This window comes from Bombina bombina, chromosome 6, assembly GCF_027579735.1.
Source record: "Bombina bombina isolate aBomBom1 chromosome 6, aBomBom1.pri, whole genome shotgun sequence".
In the NCBI taxonomy this organism is placed as follows: domain Eukaryota; kingdom Metazoa; phylum Chordata; class Amphibia; order Anura; family Bombinatoridae; genus Bombina; species Bombina bombina.
In genome coordinates this window covers 220,486,898-220,505,419 of record NC_069504.1, presented here as the reverse complement: position 1 = coordinate 220,505,419, position 18,522 = coordinate 220,486,898, and the positions used below count along the sequence as shown (strand labels likewise).

Genomic DNA, 18,522 nt, shown 5'->3' with positions numbered 1-18,522 from the left:
CAGTTTTAGCTTACAATATTCATATTTTTACTTGGGCAATCTAAAGCAATGCTGCAATGGACTATTCGTGCCAATCAAAATGTTTTGTTTGTTTTGTAACTACATATATTGCAATATCTTAACAAGTAAACTCACTTTTAATATCAGTGGGACATGTATACATTTTGTAATCAAATAAGTTACTTTCATGATGGCCCTTTAAACATTTAATATTACATTGACACACAATTCAATAGGTTTTTACTTAGTGTCACTTAAACTTAACACGTGGTCAGCAACATCAATGACGTTTGAACTTGTCTCCTGAGAATAGAGAGCTGAGTTAGAGATCAATTTAGTGAATCCGTTCCTTATGATAGCACTGCCCTTTCTATCATTTTACTGATTTATTGAATTGTTAATTAATCCAACCAATAGCAAAATCACATTCTAAAAATCCATGAAGTCTGACCATTGTCTGTATATTTACAATATTACTTTTATCAATTATATCATTCATGTCACATTGTCACTAGCAACTTCTGATTATTATTTTTGTCCCTAGACTTTAGAAATAGCTCATTATTTCTTTGCACACAACTAGTGCAGTACAGCCACAGCACAGAGTAGCACTGATGATGTGTGGGTGGGTGTAAGGACCGTTCTGCACATGTGCAATTCTGATGCAATGTGAGCTCCTTTGTATGCCTCGTTGTTAAGCTGCTACATCCATGAACTGAGGGCTTTTTACCTTATCCAGACGTTACTCTGACACAGGATTCTGATCCAATTGGATTTATTTGATTTGATAAATCATCATTGTTTGACAAATCCATTTATTCACCATCCAGGTAATTTTTTTTAATTGAATAAGCATGTGGCCAGTGTATAGGTAATTCTTGCATTAATTATAGACTCCATGCATTATATTTTCTGTTAATGGCAGAATATAGTTATTTTCTGTTATATGATTATGTGCCATCATTGCTTTTATTAACTCAGTCATTTAGAGAATATAATTTGCTATTCGTTGTTTTTTAAATGGCATTGAAACAGTGTATCCCCTATAGGGCAGTGCACTAATCCCATTCTGCCCTTGAGTTCTGTATGTCTGGCCATGCACAGGATGGGCTCAAGAGCATGTGTGTAAACAGTAGCACGTTTTATCTTTATTATGTACACATGTAACAGAGATGGAGACACTGTGTTTGGTACTCACCTAATATAGAGACCACGACTGACAGTGACCTTTACCTAATAAGCAGGAAAAAATAAATAAATCGTACGTCACAGATTTTCATCTTTTCATTGGTTTCCTGATTTGTGTGTTTATTGTCACGTGCCAGGTCATTCCAATATTTATGTTATTGAAATAATTTGTTCTATTTCAAGTGGAAGATTATTATACTTGCAAGGATACAGTGAGTTCTCTGTATGGTGGGAGATGTATAATTTTAGAAGCTGCTTAGTGTGTGCTACAATGTATGGTTAGATAGGAAAAGCATTAGAACAGCTATGTTGTACAGGGTGTTTATTAACCCATTGGATGCTGTTGCAGCTTTCTATGGCAGCTTTAGTTTGACAGGGTTATGTTGACCTTATAAGGTGTTAGTGACCTTGCTTTTAATTTGCAATAATAATTTATAAGCAGCCTATTTTGTCTTCCTATGAAGAGTATAATATCAGTGGATGGAAAGGGAACTGGGTAGCAAAAGGATATCTGAACAATAATGATTCATATACTGCCAGATTACATAAATTGCTGTAAAACAAAATCAGTTTACAATTGCACAATACCTTTGCAGTTAGATTTATTAGTATGATAACCCACCCCTAATAGTATTTGCTCATACATACATTTGTGCAACTGTTTTACCTAGGTCATGTCTGGTTTTATTTGTACAGCTCAATAATAATGGAGGTATTGTTATGATATTGGGATTTCCAGTTAGTCATTGGTTGTCTGTAAATGACGTTGCAGGAAGAACAACAACGTTGTGTTTAAAATGACGTGTGTGCTACGAATAGGACAGGGCTGGTTTTAGTAGTATAAATAAATCGTCTATTTTCACAGAACACCAGGGAATAAAATCATTTCAGTTCTACCTTTCATTATAAATGGAGAAGTAAATTATACTTCCACATTACAAACAATAACTGCTCACACACTGATTGTATAACTGCCCACACACAGACACACAGATAGATATGTGATAGATAGATAGATAGATAGATAGATAGATAGATAGATAGATACATTGGTATCTGTACAAATATTCTTCTATGAAAAATGTACCCAATTTTTGTTGCAGTTTTGCAGCTGTTATATGGGTATGTATATGAAACTTAAATGGAAATTTTCGTTTAAAAATAAAATGCTATATTCCTTTTTTATATTCTCTTTTATAAATTCCTTTTTTTAAAACAATTTATTTAACCCCTGCAAAGTTGTGCTCTTGTCCAGATGAAAATACAGCTGATGAACCCATCAGGAGTAGGCATGTATGTGTATATTTGTTTTAAAGGGACAAAAACACATTTTCATGTTTCCAATAAAGCATACCATTTGAAACAACTTTCTAAATGTATTTTATTATTCTCTTTGTATCCTTTGTTGAAGGAGCAGGAATTCACTACTGGGAGCTAGCTGATCACATTTGTGAGCTAATAACAAGAGGCATTTAGGAGCAGCTACCAATCAGCATTACTGCCCTTGAATCTACCTAGTTTTTCTTTTCAACAAAGGATACCAAGAAAACAAAACAATTTAGATAATACAAGTACAATTGGAAAGTTATTTAGAATTGTATGTTCTATCTGAATAATGAAATAATGTGTTATCGGTTTTAAGTCCCTTTAAAACTCAGTGAGATATATCTGGGTTAGTTGAAGTCGCGCTGAAATTCAGAACTGCAAGCAAAAAAAAAAATACATATATTAGATCTGCTGTGCATATACTGGCGCTTGTGTGTGTGTGTGTGTGTGTGTGTGTGTGTGAAAAAAGGTTTAGTAAAAGCTGTTTAAACTTAAATTTACAGAAAGTCTCCAAGAAAGCACTCACTGGATATTTTTACAGAAAACATAATGTTTATTCCTTCAAATGTAAAATGTTCTGCCAGTATAGACATGCCATTCTTGGATAATGGTTTTGTATGTGAAGTTTAGCACCCTGGTGTCTGTGAAGCTACATAGAATGCCTATATATATAAATAAATATAAATATATAATCTGGATGAGTAAGAAATAGCAGCAGACAAGTTAAAAATGGGACTTTTCCTATCTTAACATTTAATGGACTAGTGACTTTTTCCCCTTTGGGCTCAAAATTGTAAACTATAAACTATAGTGATATTTTATCGCCCCTGTGTATAAATATATACCAGGTATACAACGTTTCACTTTACAGCGCTTCGCTAATACAGCGCTTCGCTAATACAGCGCTTTGTGGAGCTGAAGTTCAACCTCCAAGGATTTTGAAACAGTGCTGTAATCATCGTGAGATTGTGAGAAAAGTGACTGGCACCATTTTGTTATGAACATTTCACTCTGTTTACAGCATTACAGTGCAATCTGTGTCTCACTGCTATAGTTTGGCAAATTGTACTACAGTAATTGTCACTATTTTACAGGTAAAGTATTTATTGAATACTAATAGAATATTGTGCTGTGCTAGTGTTAAAGTGTCAGTAAACTTTAAAAATAATGTTATATAATTCTGCACATAGTGCAGAATTATATAACATTATATTAGCCAAACATTATTAAAGCATAATTTCCCCTATTAATTTTATTAAAAAAGCGCTGTTTCACAGACCCGCTCTCTGCTCTCTGCTGAGCGGGTCTGTTATATTTACTCAGCGCATCGGGCCAGCTGTATAGTCACAGCCTGGCCCGACCGCGCCATAAGACTAAATGCAGCTCGCTCCTGTCACAGGAGCGAGCTGCACTTAGTCTTATGGCGCGGTCGGACCAGGCTGTGACTATACAGCTGGCCCGATGCGCTGAGTAAATATAACAGACCCGCTCAGCAGAGAGTGGGTCTGTGAAACGGCGCTTTTTAAAAAAAATTAATAGGGAAAATTATGTTTTATTTTTTTTTTTAAATATTTTATTTTCAGTTTTCAACATAAACAAAAAACCAAAACAAACAAAAGATTACATATTTTGCATCCCTGCATTACATTTCAATTGTCTCATATTGCTATTACCCTTCCCAGAGGAGGAGAGGCATTTTAAGATATGATTATTACATTGATGGTCCTGGCAAAATTGAATAACACATATTAGATATATCCTTAAGTTGAGCAAGTCTCACCCGAACCAGGAATGCCTTCTATACATAGGTCGCATGTGCACAAGTCCAATGTTGGGGTTGTATTTGCCTCAGCTATACTTCCAATGAGGTTTTACATAGCAAAGTAAGGGAGCAGTCATGCAACAAAAATAAAATACAATACAGACAGACAAGACATACAGGAAAACAAAAAGTCTCCAAAAATTATCTTATGAGTGTGGGCGAATCACAAATGTTTTACTACGAACCATATAAAAGGACCTAACAGCTTCCAGAATATGCCCCTGAGATATGAAAACCAGACTGGATGGGGTTTGCCAGTGTTCTGAACTTAATACCGTGTATCTATTAGTGTTCACTTCCTGCTTCTATATTTGTATGAGTCCCAGATGAACAATATGTCTTCGTATAGATCTAGTTTTCCCTCCCTAAGGAAATAAAATCTCTCGAGGAGAAGGTCAGAATCCACCTGACTCTTCCAATCCTCTATACTGGGAATGGTGGATGATTTCCAATGTCTAGGTATATTTTGCTTTGCTACATTTATCATTATTAAAAATAATTGCCTTCTAATCTTGCATGGGATTTGAGGGGTTTGAGATAGAAGAATTAGTTCTAGACTAGGCGCTAATTGTGTGTGCAGTATCGAGTTTATTTCCTCGAAAATATTCCTCCAAAAAACATTGATTGGGATGCAATCCCACCAAATGTGCCTCATGTTACCGATTTGGCCCCCACATCTCCAACAAGTATTAGAGCATTTTTTGAATATATATTTAAGTTTTGCTGGTGTTAAATACCAACGCATAAATATTTTAATGTTCGTTTCTTTAGCCTTAGCGGAGTGGGCTGATTTTGACAAATTTTTAAACCTATTGCTCCATTCCTTAGGAGGTGTAGTTTCTATTAATTCCCTGTCCCAGCTCTTAGTGTAGGTTGGGAGATCCGGAAATCTGTTGTCTAGGACTAATTTGTACATTGTTGAAATAGATCTTTGGGATTTCCTACCATGTATGCAAGCTTGTTCAAATTGAGTTGGGATCCTTGTTAGGTCTGATTTGCATCTATGGGAGTAAATGAAGTGTCTAATTTGATGGTACCTAAACCACGAGGACAAAAAAGGAATATCCATGTCATTGAGCTGTTGTTTTGATTTTAATTTGCCTTTATCCATAATTGTATGTATGGGGATCTGCGAAAGGAAGTCAGGTTTGACATGTGCAGGCTCATCCAATCCTGGGGGGAATTCCTGGTTTGATAATAATGTTGTGAGTGGGGAGTATTGTGTGGAGATTCTTTTAAATGATTTTAATATGAGTTGCCAGTCTTTCCAGGTCTCATTGGTCATTGAAAGATGGGAGATAGTTACTCGTTTTACTGCTGGGAGGTTCCAGCAACTCGTGCCCAAATGTGTCACCCCTGCTGCAGAATTTTCTATTTGAACCCATCCCTTTGGGGAAGTTGCGGAGTGGTTACACCACTCTACAATCCTTTGTAGTGATACTGCCAATTTATACGAGTGGAGGTGAGGTACTCCCAATCCTCCCCTATCTGGCACTCTGTACATTGTCCCTTTGTTGATGCGGGGTGGTCTACGGCCCCACACGTAGTCATTTATGACCTTTTGTAGTATATCAATGTCTTTGGATGTATTCTGTATGGGGGCTGTCTGGAGTAGATATAGAGCTTTGGGTAGTAACACCATTTTAGACGCCTGTATTCGGCCCAACCAGGAAATATTCTTAAGGAGCCAGGAAGAAGTCAGAGATTGAAATTCATTAATCAAGGCTCCATAATTGAGTTTACGTGTAAGCTGTGGGTCAGATGAGAGGTATATACCTAAATACTTTAAACAAATTGGTTGGGCTTTCAAGGGGCATTGAGATCTAATGGATTCCAGGGATTGTGGGGTGAGATTAACCGGGAGGAACTCTGATTTTGCCATATTTACCAAAAAGTTTGAGACTTCTCCATAACATGTGAACTCGTTCATGACATGTGATATAGAATTTAGTGGGTCTGATAGAGTTAGCAGTAAGTCATCCGCAAAAATCGCTAATTTATGAGAACTGTCTCCTAAGTTGATTCCTTTTATATTGGGGTTTGCCCTTAATTTGGCAGCAAGGGGTTCTAAAGATAGAATAAATAGAAGAGGGGATAAGGGACAGCCCTGTCTGGACCCATTTCTGATTTCAAACATATCTGAAAGGGACCCATTCACCCTGACTTGAGCAGATGGGTTGGAATATAGGGCCATGATTTTCTGTATAAAATGAGTTGGGAAATCAAACCGTCTTAGTGTCCTGTCTAGGTAAGTCCAGTCCAGTCTGTCAAATGCCTTTTCGGCGTCGGTAGAGAGAAAGATAGCAGGGGAGTTTGTTTTAGAAATATGATTAATTAAATTGAGGACTTTGACAGTATTGTCCTTCGCCTCCCTGTTCGGTACAAAGCCCGCTTGATCTTGGTGGATAAGATGGGGTAGTAAACTGTTTACCCGGGAGGCTAAAATTTTTGCATAAATTTTTAAATCTACGTTCAGTAGGGAAATTGGTCGGAAATTGGCCGGTGTGTCTGGTATCTTGCCTGGTTTTTCCAGTACCGTAATATGGGCTTTGAGCATGGAATCTGGGAAGGGAGACGAATCTGAAATGGAGTTGAAAAGATTAGTTAAATGTGGGGCTAATTGCTTCGCAAATGTTTTATAATAAAGGCCTGAAAAGCCATCTGGGCCCGGGGCTTTATTGGGTTTTAAAAGTTTAATGGCGGATAGTACCTCTGCAGAAGAAATAGGCTTGTCTAGTGCTTCTTTTTGGTCTGGTTTAACCTGTGGTAAGTCTATTTGGTCTAAGTACTGATCACATTTTTGGGAATGAAGTTTTGCGTCTCTGTCAGGGAACAGATTGTATAATTTGTGATAGAATGCTTTGAAAACAGATGCTATAGTTAATGTGTCCTCAGTGTTTTTTCCCGTCTTGTCTTTGATCGAGTGTATGTAAGTGGACCTTTGTTTTTTCTTTAGGGCTCTAGCCAGCCATCGGCCTGACTTATTGCCCTCCCTATAAAATGTCTGATTAAAAGATAGCAACTGTTGTTGGGTGACAATCTGTAAGGCCTTATTAAATTGATTCCTTTTAGAGGAAAGAAGTTCAAGAATTTGGGCATCCCCCGGGGAAGATTTATGTCTAAAATCTAATTCTGCTATTTCTCTTGCTAGTTTTGTGTGTTCCTCACGTCTCTGTTTAACTAAGTGAGCTTTAATTTTGAGGAATTCCCCTCTGATGGTACATTTGTGAGCTTCCCAAAGGGTTTTAATATTTACGTCCGGGGTGTTGTTTATTGAGAAATAAGCTTTAATTTGTTTAGTCAGATTTTTAACCCTTTTTTGTCCTTGGAGGAGAGAGTCATCTAACCTCCATTGGTAGGTTCTTAGCGGGGCGGATGGCCACACTAGTCTGCTCGAGACCAGTGAGTGATCCGACCAAGTGGAATGTGAGATCCTAGCCTCTGTTAAGTGAGAGAGTACTAAGTGGTCAACAAAAATATAGTCCAGTCTAGAGTAACATTTCTTGGGGTTAGAGAAGAAGGTAAAATCTTTTTTATGTGTATTGAGATATCGCCATGTATCGTGCAAACCAAGTAACTTAAGATTCTGCCAAATTGAATCCAGGTGGGGAGTTTTTGCTCTGGTGTCTGGGTTGGTGCAATCTACTCTGGGGTCTAAAGGAACATTCAAATCCCCTGCCATTATTAAAGGGCTTGTGGGTTTCCCCAAAATGGAATCGGTAATTGTCTTAATAAAACTATGTTGGTTTCTATTTGGGGCATAGAAATTGACCATGGTTACTGGCCTGCCATATAGCAAGCCCGTAAGGCACAGGTATCTCCCTTCATTGTCTTTGTCTATATGGGTTTTCTTAAATGGGATAGATTTGTGTATGAGGATACACACACCGTTAATTTTTTTTGATGAGTGAGTGCTGTGAAAATGTTGAGTGTAGTGCGGTGATAAAAAGCTAGGGATATTTTTGCCCTTATAGTGTGTTTCCTGAAGCATGATGATGTGCCCCCCCCCTCCTGTGCAAGTCAAGAAGAGCCATCCTACGTTTTTTGGGGCAGTTTAACCCTTTGGTATTTTGGGTAAAGATGTTCAGTACCTGTGAGTTATGTTGATCTTTATTGGTCATGTGTATTGTGCCCTTCCTCCCACCTTCTACCTGAGTTATCCTGGTTCTTCATTAAACATTCTAAGCATCCGGTCCTGTAGCTATATGGAGACAAATAAAACAAATAATAACAAAAACAAAAACATACAAAACATTTAACAGTCTCCTCTAACAAAAGGAGAGTATACATCCTAACACTCAGTATATTGGGGATAAGAAATTATCCCAACTGGCTAGAACTTCTTTAGCAACTTAAGTGGAAACAGAAAAAGAAAAAGGAAAGTTTAAACTAGGTAAACACATTCAAGAAACACCCTGTTTAGGTTACTATAACAAGACTGATATGGTAATCAAGTGGACTCTCATTAGTGTCTGTTAAGATGGGTCCATGTGCCTAGGGTCAGACAAGCCCCAGGATCCTTGCAAACAAGCTCAAGTTCTGTCCATAAATACAACAGTTCTGAGGAGTCTGCAACCCCTTGGAGGTTGGGAAATTAGTATATCTTCCATCCAGTGTTAATCACCCTTTTTCTGGCACTGTGGTATTGTTGGTCGGCTGGTTTCTCCCAGTCCTCTTCTTCTGGACTTGCAACCATTCTTTTCTTTGTGGGAGGGGGTTAATGTCCAATCTGTGGTTTTTGCTGTTGTGAGCATTTAGATTGCCATCTTCCTCCGGTATTTGAATGTCCAGTTCTTTGCATACTCTGGGAATATCCTTTGGTGATTGACAGAGATATCGTCTGCTTTTCCATAAGATTATGAGTTGGAATGGAAAGCCCCACCTGTATGGGATGTGATGCCTTTGCAGACTCATGGTCAAGGATTTCATCTCTCTTCTTTTAGTGAGGGTTCTCTGAGAGAGGTCTGCATATAGCTGTAGGTCTGAGTTCTCAAACTTAACCGGTTGCTGTTCCCTCGCAAGTTTCATTATGCTTTCTTTCATTTGGTAGCTTGAAATACGGACAATGACGTCTCTGGGAGGCTGTGCATCTGTCGGCTTGGGGCGAAGCGCTCTATGTGCTCTATCAATTTCTATTTTGATCGGTGTCTCTGTTTTTTTTAGAAAATTGAATAAATCTTGCAGGTATTGATCTAAGTCAGGTGCGTTGATGCTTTCTGGGATACCTCTGATTCTTATATTCTGCCTCCTAGATCTATTTTCCATATCGTCGATTTTTTCTTCCAGATCTTGAATTGCAGAGTTTTGCTCAGTAATAATATTGTGCAAGTCTGTAATTGTAGCAGAATGAGTATCTTGAGTGTTTTCTACAGCTTCTACCCTGTGACCCAAATCAGACATTTCTTTCTTTAAATCATTAAGTTCTTCCTTAATGCAGTCCTTAACTTGGGCAACCAAACTAAGAAAATCTTTCTTTGAGGGAAGTGCTTCAAATAAGGCTTTAGGGATTGTGATAGTATCTGTTGTGGCTTCATGGTCAGAATCTGATGATGAAGATGCCTCTGCGAAATCTTGTTCCTCTGCAGCCGCCATGGCTGAGGATTTAGCCTCAAGAGTTTTAAAAAAGCTATTTACAGAAGGAGTTTTGTGTGCTTTTTGTTTGGTGTTGTTGCCTCTTTTAGGTTGTCTTTTTGGAGACATATTGGTATGGCAGGTGACTAAGGCTCCTTAGTTGCTGCACTACGTGCTCTTAAATCCAAATGTAAGTATTCCTCCCTTGCTGGGTTTTGCAGTATTGAAAGGGGAGAGTGGAGCTTTATACAGTGTGTTTATGCTTAACTGATCATTTGATCTGTGCTTTTGGTGACTCTCCTTATCGTGTATCTAGGCGTAGTAACATGAGTAACTGTTCAGGGCTAGATTATAACATTATGTCCACACATGGATGCATTTTTTAAAATCATTGGTGTAGGGAGGCATGTACCTTGAAGCAGGCGAGACACAGATATGATCCCTTCACTGTCTCTGCTCCCGGACGGCCACGTGGGAGCCGTTTATTCCTCAGCGCACCGGGTAAAATGTGCGTTATACATATAGGAAACAAAAAAGGAATGCAGCTTAGCGCTTTTACACCTATACTTCACCTCATCTTGGGGTTGCTGGCTGCCCTTCAGATTTGCGATGCCCCTGAGGCTAGGGTTATCCTCCGTTGCTAGGCCGCAAGTCGTATCTGTTTAGTAGAGGCCTAGACGTAATAGCACCGGCCGGAGCTTCTAAGAATCACCGCTCCTTCCGGTTTGCTATGTGGCAGGTAAATGTCCCGTAGCTTAGCTACTGCTGCTGGCTGTCTCCCGAGCTGATTAATAAGGGCATGAACTGCGTCCTAGCCAGTTTGGGTGCGGGAGCTCCATCACACCGCGTCCATCTTCATGACCGGCTAGCTCCGCCCCCCCGGAAAATTATGTTTTAATAATGTTTGGCTAATATAATGTTATATAATTCTGCACTATGTGCAGAATTATATAACATTATTTTTAAGGTTTACTGTCCCTTTAAACTAAACATAGCACTATTGTACCCCTAATATATGTTGGTTCAAACATGTTTTCAAGTCTTTAAACACACTGGCAAGTGAAAAGAAAGCTAAAACTGCCTTGTTTCACTTTAAGGTGGTTTTCACTTTACAGCGGGGCTCCGGTCCCTAACCCACTGTATGAGCGGGGTATACCTGTGTGTGTGTGTATGTATATATATGTATATGTGTATATATATATATATATATATATATATATACAGTATATATATATGTGTGTTTGTGTATGTATGTATATATATATATATATATACATACAGTGTATATATATATATATATACTGTATATATATTTAGTGATACATGAAGGGCCTTGGTCCTGTATTAATTTGTTTTGTTTACTCTGTTCTTTTGTATCAGTATTTTTATTTTTATTGAAGATCAATTATGAAAATAATAATACGTGAAATTACACACACACACATTTGGGAACAATTTTGGCTAAACTGTCCTGTAATACTTAAAGGACAGCCACCTACACATTTGATTACTTAATCATGCCTTTTAAATGAAAGAAAGTCAAAAATATACTATCATCATTCAGACAGAGTTGAGTTTACTTTTTTTTTTACTTTTGTTATCAAATTTACTCTGTTCTCTTGGTACCTCTTGTTGAAACATTTCTCATATCTATTAGAGCATACCTAGGTAGGTTTATAAGCATGAATTGTATAGCAGCAATGTTTGTAACAATGTTTTAATAGGGTACATACATAAGCCACATATAGTCCTCAAGACTGTCCAAAACCAGAAAATTCTCCCTTTCGTCAGGAACAAGTAGCTACTTAGAACTTTTAGGTTGAAATTAAAGACCTTGTATTTCAGCCACAGTCATTAGAAAATAGGCTTATAATGGAAATTTTAATAGAACTTATTATTATCTTGAGGTTTAATAACCTAGTGCAGATTTTATCCCTGTTTGGTTATTTTTCTCTGGCTACAAATTCTTTAATTCTTTTTGTGAGTGTAGAGTGTATACATTATGCTAGATGCATGGATACAAATCTATGGTCCTATATTCATTTGTTTCTGAGCATGGATATGCTGTAGCCATTTACTGCCTATGCAAATTATCTCAGGCACAGGCTTCAACAAAAATCAGACACCAAGGTTCTGTGGCATCAAGAAAATGGTCAATGGCACTGGTTAAATTATCTGGCCTTGCAATCTGTATGGGCGGTAAGATATACTGTAGACCTAAAGCCATCTCTTTCCTTTTTCCGTTGTTCAGAACTCAACCATGTGGTGTCACTTCAACTTTCCTGCTATATCACCATAAAAAGCATGGCTCAGTGCAAATCACTGCTGCATTGGTGCAATGGACAATGAATAACTGCATAACAATAACACTATAATGGTTTTAAGTATATTCCAATGGTCTATACTACATTGTGACATTTCCTGTAAGTATCAGTACTGTAAGTTTTAACTACAAGAAAATAAAACAGACTTTTATTTTAGTATCCATTAAAGATGTTTTGTATTTATTTATGTATTTATTTTGTTAGAAATTATGTTGAATGTATAAAAAGTTATTTTACCCAGAAAACAAACTGCTATAAATTGGGGTTGACAACTGTGCATGGGACTTGTGGTCAATCAAGTGGTTAAATAATTTGCAATAAACGGGTTAAAATATTGCTGTATCTGTGATACTATTAATGCTGTAAAATAGTAACTTGGTAACATAGAACAACCCACAGGTCAGGAAGTCATGGCTCATAGAATTACAATTCTTGTTCCTCTCTCTATGAACCATTTGATTTAGGCTCCTTTGATATTTGACTTGTATATAATATAATAATAATAATAAAGCTTTGTTATTCCATGACAGGGTGATGACTGTAATGTACAATTAAACTGAAGCTTAAACCTATAGGCATGTGTACGTATGTATGTATGTATGTATGTATATATGTATGTGTGTGTATGTCTGTGTGTGTGTATTTATGTATGTTTATGTGTATGTATGTGAATGTATGTGCATGTTTGTATGTAAGTGTGTATGTGTATTTATGCATTTATGTGTGTGTATGTATGTATATGTGTATGTGTGTGTATGTGTGCATGTTTGTATGTAAGTGTGTATGTGTATTTATGCATTTATGTGTGTATGTATGTATATGTGTATGTGTGTGTGCGTATGTGTGTGTATGTATTTGCATGTATGTGTGTATGTGTATTTATGCATGTATGTGTGTATGTGTATTTATGTATGTATGTGTATGTTTGTATGTATGTGTGAAGAGTTTTTATACTTAAGTTTCATTGAAATAGTGTAGTACAGAACTAAATGAAGAACTCTACTAGTTAAGAGGATTTTTTGTGCTCTATAAGCTTAGCTCTTGAGCAGTAATTAACATGAATGTTACTGTGCGCCCCACAAAAGTTTATTATGTGAGTGATTTAATGCACCCATACTTGTAATATGAGTGCATAAAAAGAAGTGGTGTGGACTCCACTAATCTAGTCCATAGGGTTTTGAACAGATGCTTAGCAAAATGTTATAAACTATATTATTTAAAGGTAGATTACAATTGAAACATTTTTAACAAAAGCTCTCAAAGCTCTGTTGGCAGACAGAGAATGCCTCCAAAATCACGAAACAAAAATTTGTTTTTATTCAGGATAGTAACAGACAGTAAAAATGAAACACATTTTATGACTCCATATTAGACATACGCATAATAAAGAATACAATACACAAGAGAAATGGGTGTAAAGGCTGCAGCCCCCATTTATTAAAATTATTTAATCAATATATAACTTATAAATTCAATAGAATTCCAATAACCTGTAAACATATTAACCTGAGGAAAAACATAAGGTGCTTGCCACCAGAGATGTACCTTCCACCGGCTTACCACCAGGTACATCCCCCCAAACAACTCTCCCGCCTCTTTAGGGAGGTACCAATTTACCTAACTTACAGCATAGAAAACAAGTACCCCCGCCACAGCACATCAATGACGAGCAGATCTCACACAAGCTAAGGCCTTTAACACCCCCTCTCTGATGTTGAAATTAAAAAGATGCAAACCCACTTTGTTCAAATGGACCCCGTCCCTTAGGAAAAAACAACGGCCTGTCTCCCCCTCAAACTTCAAATGACGAATGCAAAACCCCCCAATATTAGCTACAAAACTACTAACTGCTCTATTAATCTTTTTCCTAGAGGCCTCCAGCTTCTTGAAATCCCAAGCCGCCCTCCACACAGAACGAGGTTCAATGTCAGACCAAACTATAATCCGATTAGGGAACAACTCCCTTAATCTGCCCAAATCCTTCCTAATCCTATCCACCAAATATCCCTCTGTGATTTAAATTCAAGTTGTTACCTCCCGCATGGATCACCAAATAGCTGGAGGCCGGAACAACCTAGGGTAATCCACCACCTTTCTGAGAATCCTCAAACCCCGGACCCCAAACCACCGCAACAACACTGTCTCCTCCGAAAAAGTTTAACTGTGTTCCTTGATCCTTCACTGCCGCTGCCTTTACGGGCCCAATATATATATATATATAGGAATGACCTGCTACAATCCAACAGTGAACTGGACCTGTCAAAACAAACATTCTTAGCCTTCAACTCCGGTCTAACATACAAACGGAAACATCCAGACTTCCAACCACCAATTTTCCAAATCACATTCTCACTTAACCCCAAGCTGTAGACTTCAGTGGCAGCCCCGATCCAGAAGGAATGCGTGCCAAATTCCTCTGCCGCATAACCCAACCTAGCCAAAACCCGACAGAAAACGGCTAAAAACTGGAAACGTGATAATGCAGATCCGTCCCCGTGAACAAACAACGGAAGAAAACCGACAGGCCAAACCTCCAAAAATGCAGACACATTGGCTACCAGGAAACAAGTCCCCCTCGTTTCCCTGATTCTGATCCACTGCCCTAACCCCCCCTGATCTGTTTTAGAACTTCTAAGCCATATCCACAACACCTCATCTCTGATCAAAATGTCACTGGCCTGCAGGCCCCCAACATCCCTCCTATTAGCCCCCACCAACTCGGATATACGGAAAGCCCCAAAAAACGCTAACACAAATGCGGCCCGGAACAAAAGCATCTCAAACTCTGAAGAGCACACCCCCACCAAGGCCTCAAGTAACTTCACCAGAATTTCGAAAACCAGCAGCCGCCTCCTATCCCTACCCACTTTTCCTTTGCATATCCCTTTCACTGCTAACTGAATAACAAACATTGTTGTTATGTCTTCCCAACCCAACAACTTAAAAATAAACCCCAATGCTGCCATGTTCCTCCTCACCACCGACTTTGACATGCCTTTTACACCCCAATCCATGCCAGCAAACCCTGAATCCACCCTTCTCTAGAGGATTCTACACCTTTTTCCTTCAAAACTTTAAGCCACTGACCCCATGCTCTTACATAAGCAACCCAAGTACCTTGAGCAAATCCAAAACTTCGACTCCAACAGCTCTGGTGGACAGCTGACTCCTTACTCCTCTGCCTCCGGTGCCGCTTCCCGAAACCTAGCCCACTGGAAGCGAGAGAGCATCAGCAATTACATTTTTGCAGCCTGGCACATGAACAGCACGGAAAATTACATTAATTTACATACAATCCAACACAAACAGCTTTAGCAAGCGCACAACCGGCAGCAAGCTAGACGTCAGCTTGTTAATCGTGAACACACCCTACTATCCTGCAATCTCACGCGCTAGACCTTCAACGCCACCAGTAAAATAAAAAGCTCCAGGAATACCAAATTCTTAGTGAGCCCCTTCTAGAACCAAACTGTGGGCCACTACCCCGCACTCCAGCTCCCCTGACAAAATGCATCAAAACCCACTGACCCGCTGCATCCGTAAACAGATGCAACTCCTCATTCGAAACCACCCTCTCCTGCACAAAAGTCCTACCATTAAAATTCTCCAAAATAGCAACCAAACTTTAAGGTCCTCCTTAAGATCAGCACCCAACCGGATCCAATGGCAAGGATCCTTCACCCCACCGTAGCCATTAAGCTTGCCCACCAAGGATTGAATCTCTCGAAGCTGAAGCTTCTTTTTCCCGATCGCCCCTGGGATGGAACCTTTCAGGTCCACCAACTTGTCCGGCGGCAAACGGCACTCCATCCGGCTGGAATCAATTTCAATGTCCACAAAACTCAAAGAAGTCACCGGGCCTTCGGTCTTCTCATGAGCCACGGAGATACCGAACTCATCAGCCACCCCAAAGAAATGCTCCATTAACTAGACGCAATCCGAGTTCCCCGCCAATCCTACGAATAGGAAGTTGTCAAAATAACGACGACAAACCAAAAACCTGTCGTACAACCCATTCCACAAAGGTGCTAAACTTCTCAAAGTATGCGCACGAGATAGAACATCCCATCAAAAGACAAAGATCCACGTAAAAGGCTCCCCGGAAAAAACAACCGAGCAAATGATGACACACCGGGTGCACCGGCAACAGCCGAAAGGCAGCCTCCACATCCACCTTCCCCATCAGCGCCCCCTTTCCCACTTCTTTTACTAAGCCCACCGCCTTGTCAAAAGAAGCATACCTCACTGCCGCCACCTCTGGGTCAATGCCATCATTCACAGACTCTTCTTTCGGGTAGGACAAATGATGGATCATGCAGAATTGCCCCGCCACTTTTTTGGGCACAACCCCCAATGGGGACACCCTCAAGTTCCAGAAAGGAGGGTGCGTGAACGGACCCGCCTTCCTTCCCAATGCTACTTCTTTGTCTAGCTTCCCCTGAACCACCTCAGGAAACTCTCTGGCCGACTTTAAATTACCTGAAATTTTTACCTCCCCCCCTTCCACGAACGGAATCCAAAACCCTGAGTTAAACCCTGTAAGTAACAGCTCCACATCCCCAGCCTTCCCTCTAACCTTAGTGAACCGTTTTAGCCAAGGCACCATCTTTCCTACCCTCACCGGAGTCCTGGCCCTTAGGAGTAACTTCCCCTGTTTCGCACTTCCACCACCTCTCTTGAAGCATCAGACCCATGGATGAGTCCCTTCACATCCCTAGCAAGCGTGCTTATACTTGCATCCGCTCACGAATTTACACTGCCCGTCATTGAATTGGAAACAGAGGCCCTTTCTAATGGCCACAGCTGCTCCCCCGCTCGAGTTCCCAATGTTCGCTCCTCCCGCGGAGCCCCCCGCCGTTACACTTGAACCACGAAAGGACCCCCGCAATAGAGTCATCAACTCCAACCAAATCCCCATGTCCCTATCGTCCCATCTCATTTCTGGTCTCACCGCCAGCCGCTGTTCATCCTACCGCCACCAAGCCAGACCCCCATACATCCAATAGGCCCCCGCAATCTCGTCATAATAACAAAACAACGCAGAGCACTGATCAGGTATTTTTTCACCCATCACTGCTGCTAAAATACAGAAAGCCTTTGACCAATTAGTATTTCTTCCTCTCGTCTTCTTCCTTCTTCTACTTGTCACCCTTTGTGTTTTCTTTTATCTCCAGCACTTGGTCCAACTTTTCCATATCTTCTTCTTCATCTCCTGCGCAAGGTGAATCCCCAGCGGCCAATCGAACACAAGCAGGGCCTCCTCATCGCACTCTCCACTACCTTCAGAACGTTTCCTGTGCTAGTCCCACTGGCCTGCACCCCTGCGGCCCTCCCTTGCACCTGGCCAGAACTTTCCATCACTGTACCCATACTTGATGCAGGAATCCCCATTCCTGACCCTACTCCCCACGCCGCTGCCACATTCCTTTGTTGTCCTGCCAGCTGTTTCTCAAATTGCGCCAACAGTTCACTTAAACCACGCACCAATGAACTCTCAGCCACACCTAAACCATGCTCCCTGCCAACCACACTCAATGCATTGTTAGCACCCTCACCTGCCATCCTGGGTGCTGTTGCTGCTCCCACTGCTCTGGGTCCCACTGCACTCTCCACCACCCTGACCTCCATCTGTCCCCTTGGCTCCTTCTCTCTGGGCCTGGTAGCGCCCCTCCTTGGTGTTGGTGATCTGGACCTCCTCCTTCTGCTGCTTCTTTCCGCAGCCCTCTCAAGCCTCCCCATGTAGGGGATCATTTCTCAGTCTGATTCCTCTCCCTGGGTGAACAATATTTCTCCTGTGCCATCCTGCTCCAGACCTCCGTGGGCTGTGGCGCACCAGGGGGTCCCTCCCCTGTGGCCGTGTCTGTGGAGAGGAGACAGTGAAAACCCTATCCTCCCTACCCCCCCTCTTTCTCTTCTAATGCTCCCTTCCCTAGATCCTAACACTAGCCTAACTTCCTTGTCCGCCCCCCCCATGCTCCTGTACACTCTGCTACCAAAGATCGGAGCAATTGCTCCAAAGCAGCCAGGTCCCCTTCCTGCCGTGTTACCCCTGGTCCTGAAGACTGTCCTTCCCCAGGATCCTCCAGCTACAAGTCACTGTATGAATAATCTATCCACAGTGCGTCCCCATCCAGGTCCCGCATTGTGGATTCAGCAGAAGCCTCTGCCCCACAGCCCACCTGCTCCTCGGGCTCACTACCCTCACTTGCGGAAGACAGACATGCCACATTAACCCTCCCCTGTGTATTCCCTCCCCCCTCCTGTCGCCCCTGACCTATCCCCACAGTTCCT

General features: G+C 40.5%; 1 protein-coding gene across 1 annotated transcript in view; it reads left to right on the top strand.

Annotated features, from left to right (window-relative positions):
• Window positions 1–713: 713 nt before the first annotated feature.
• SLC38A1 (solute carrier family 38 member 1) overlaps window positions 714–18,522 on the top strand; it is a 177,445-nt gene continuing 159,636 nt past the window's right edge. Inside the window, exon 1 of the mRNA XM_053716738.1 lies at window positions 714–830. The gene's annotated coding sequence lies outside the window, so the exon portion shown is untranslated. The remainder of the gene's footprint in view (window positions 831–18,522) is intronic.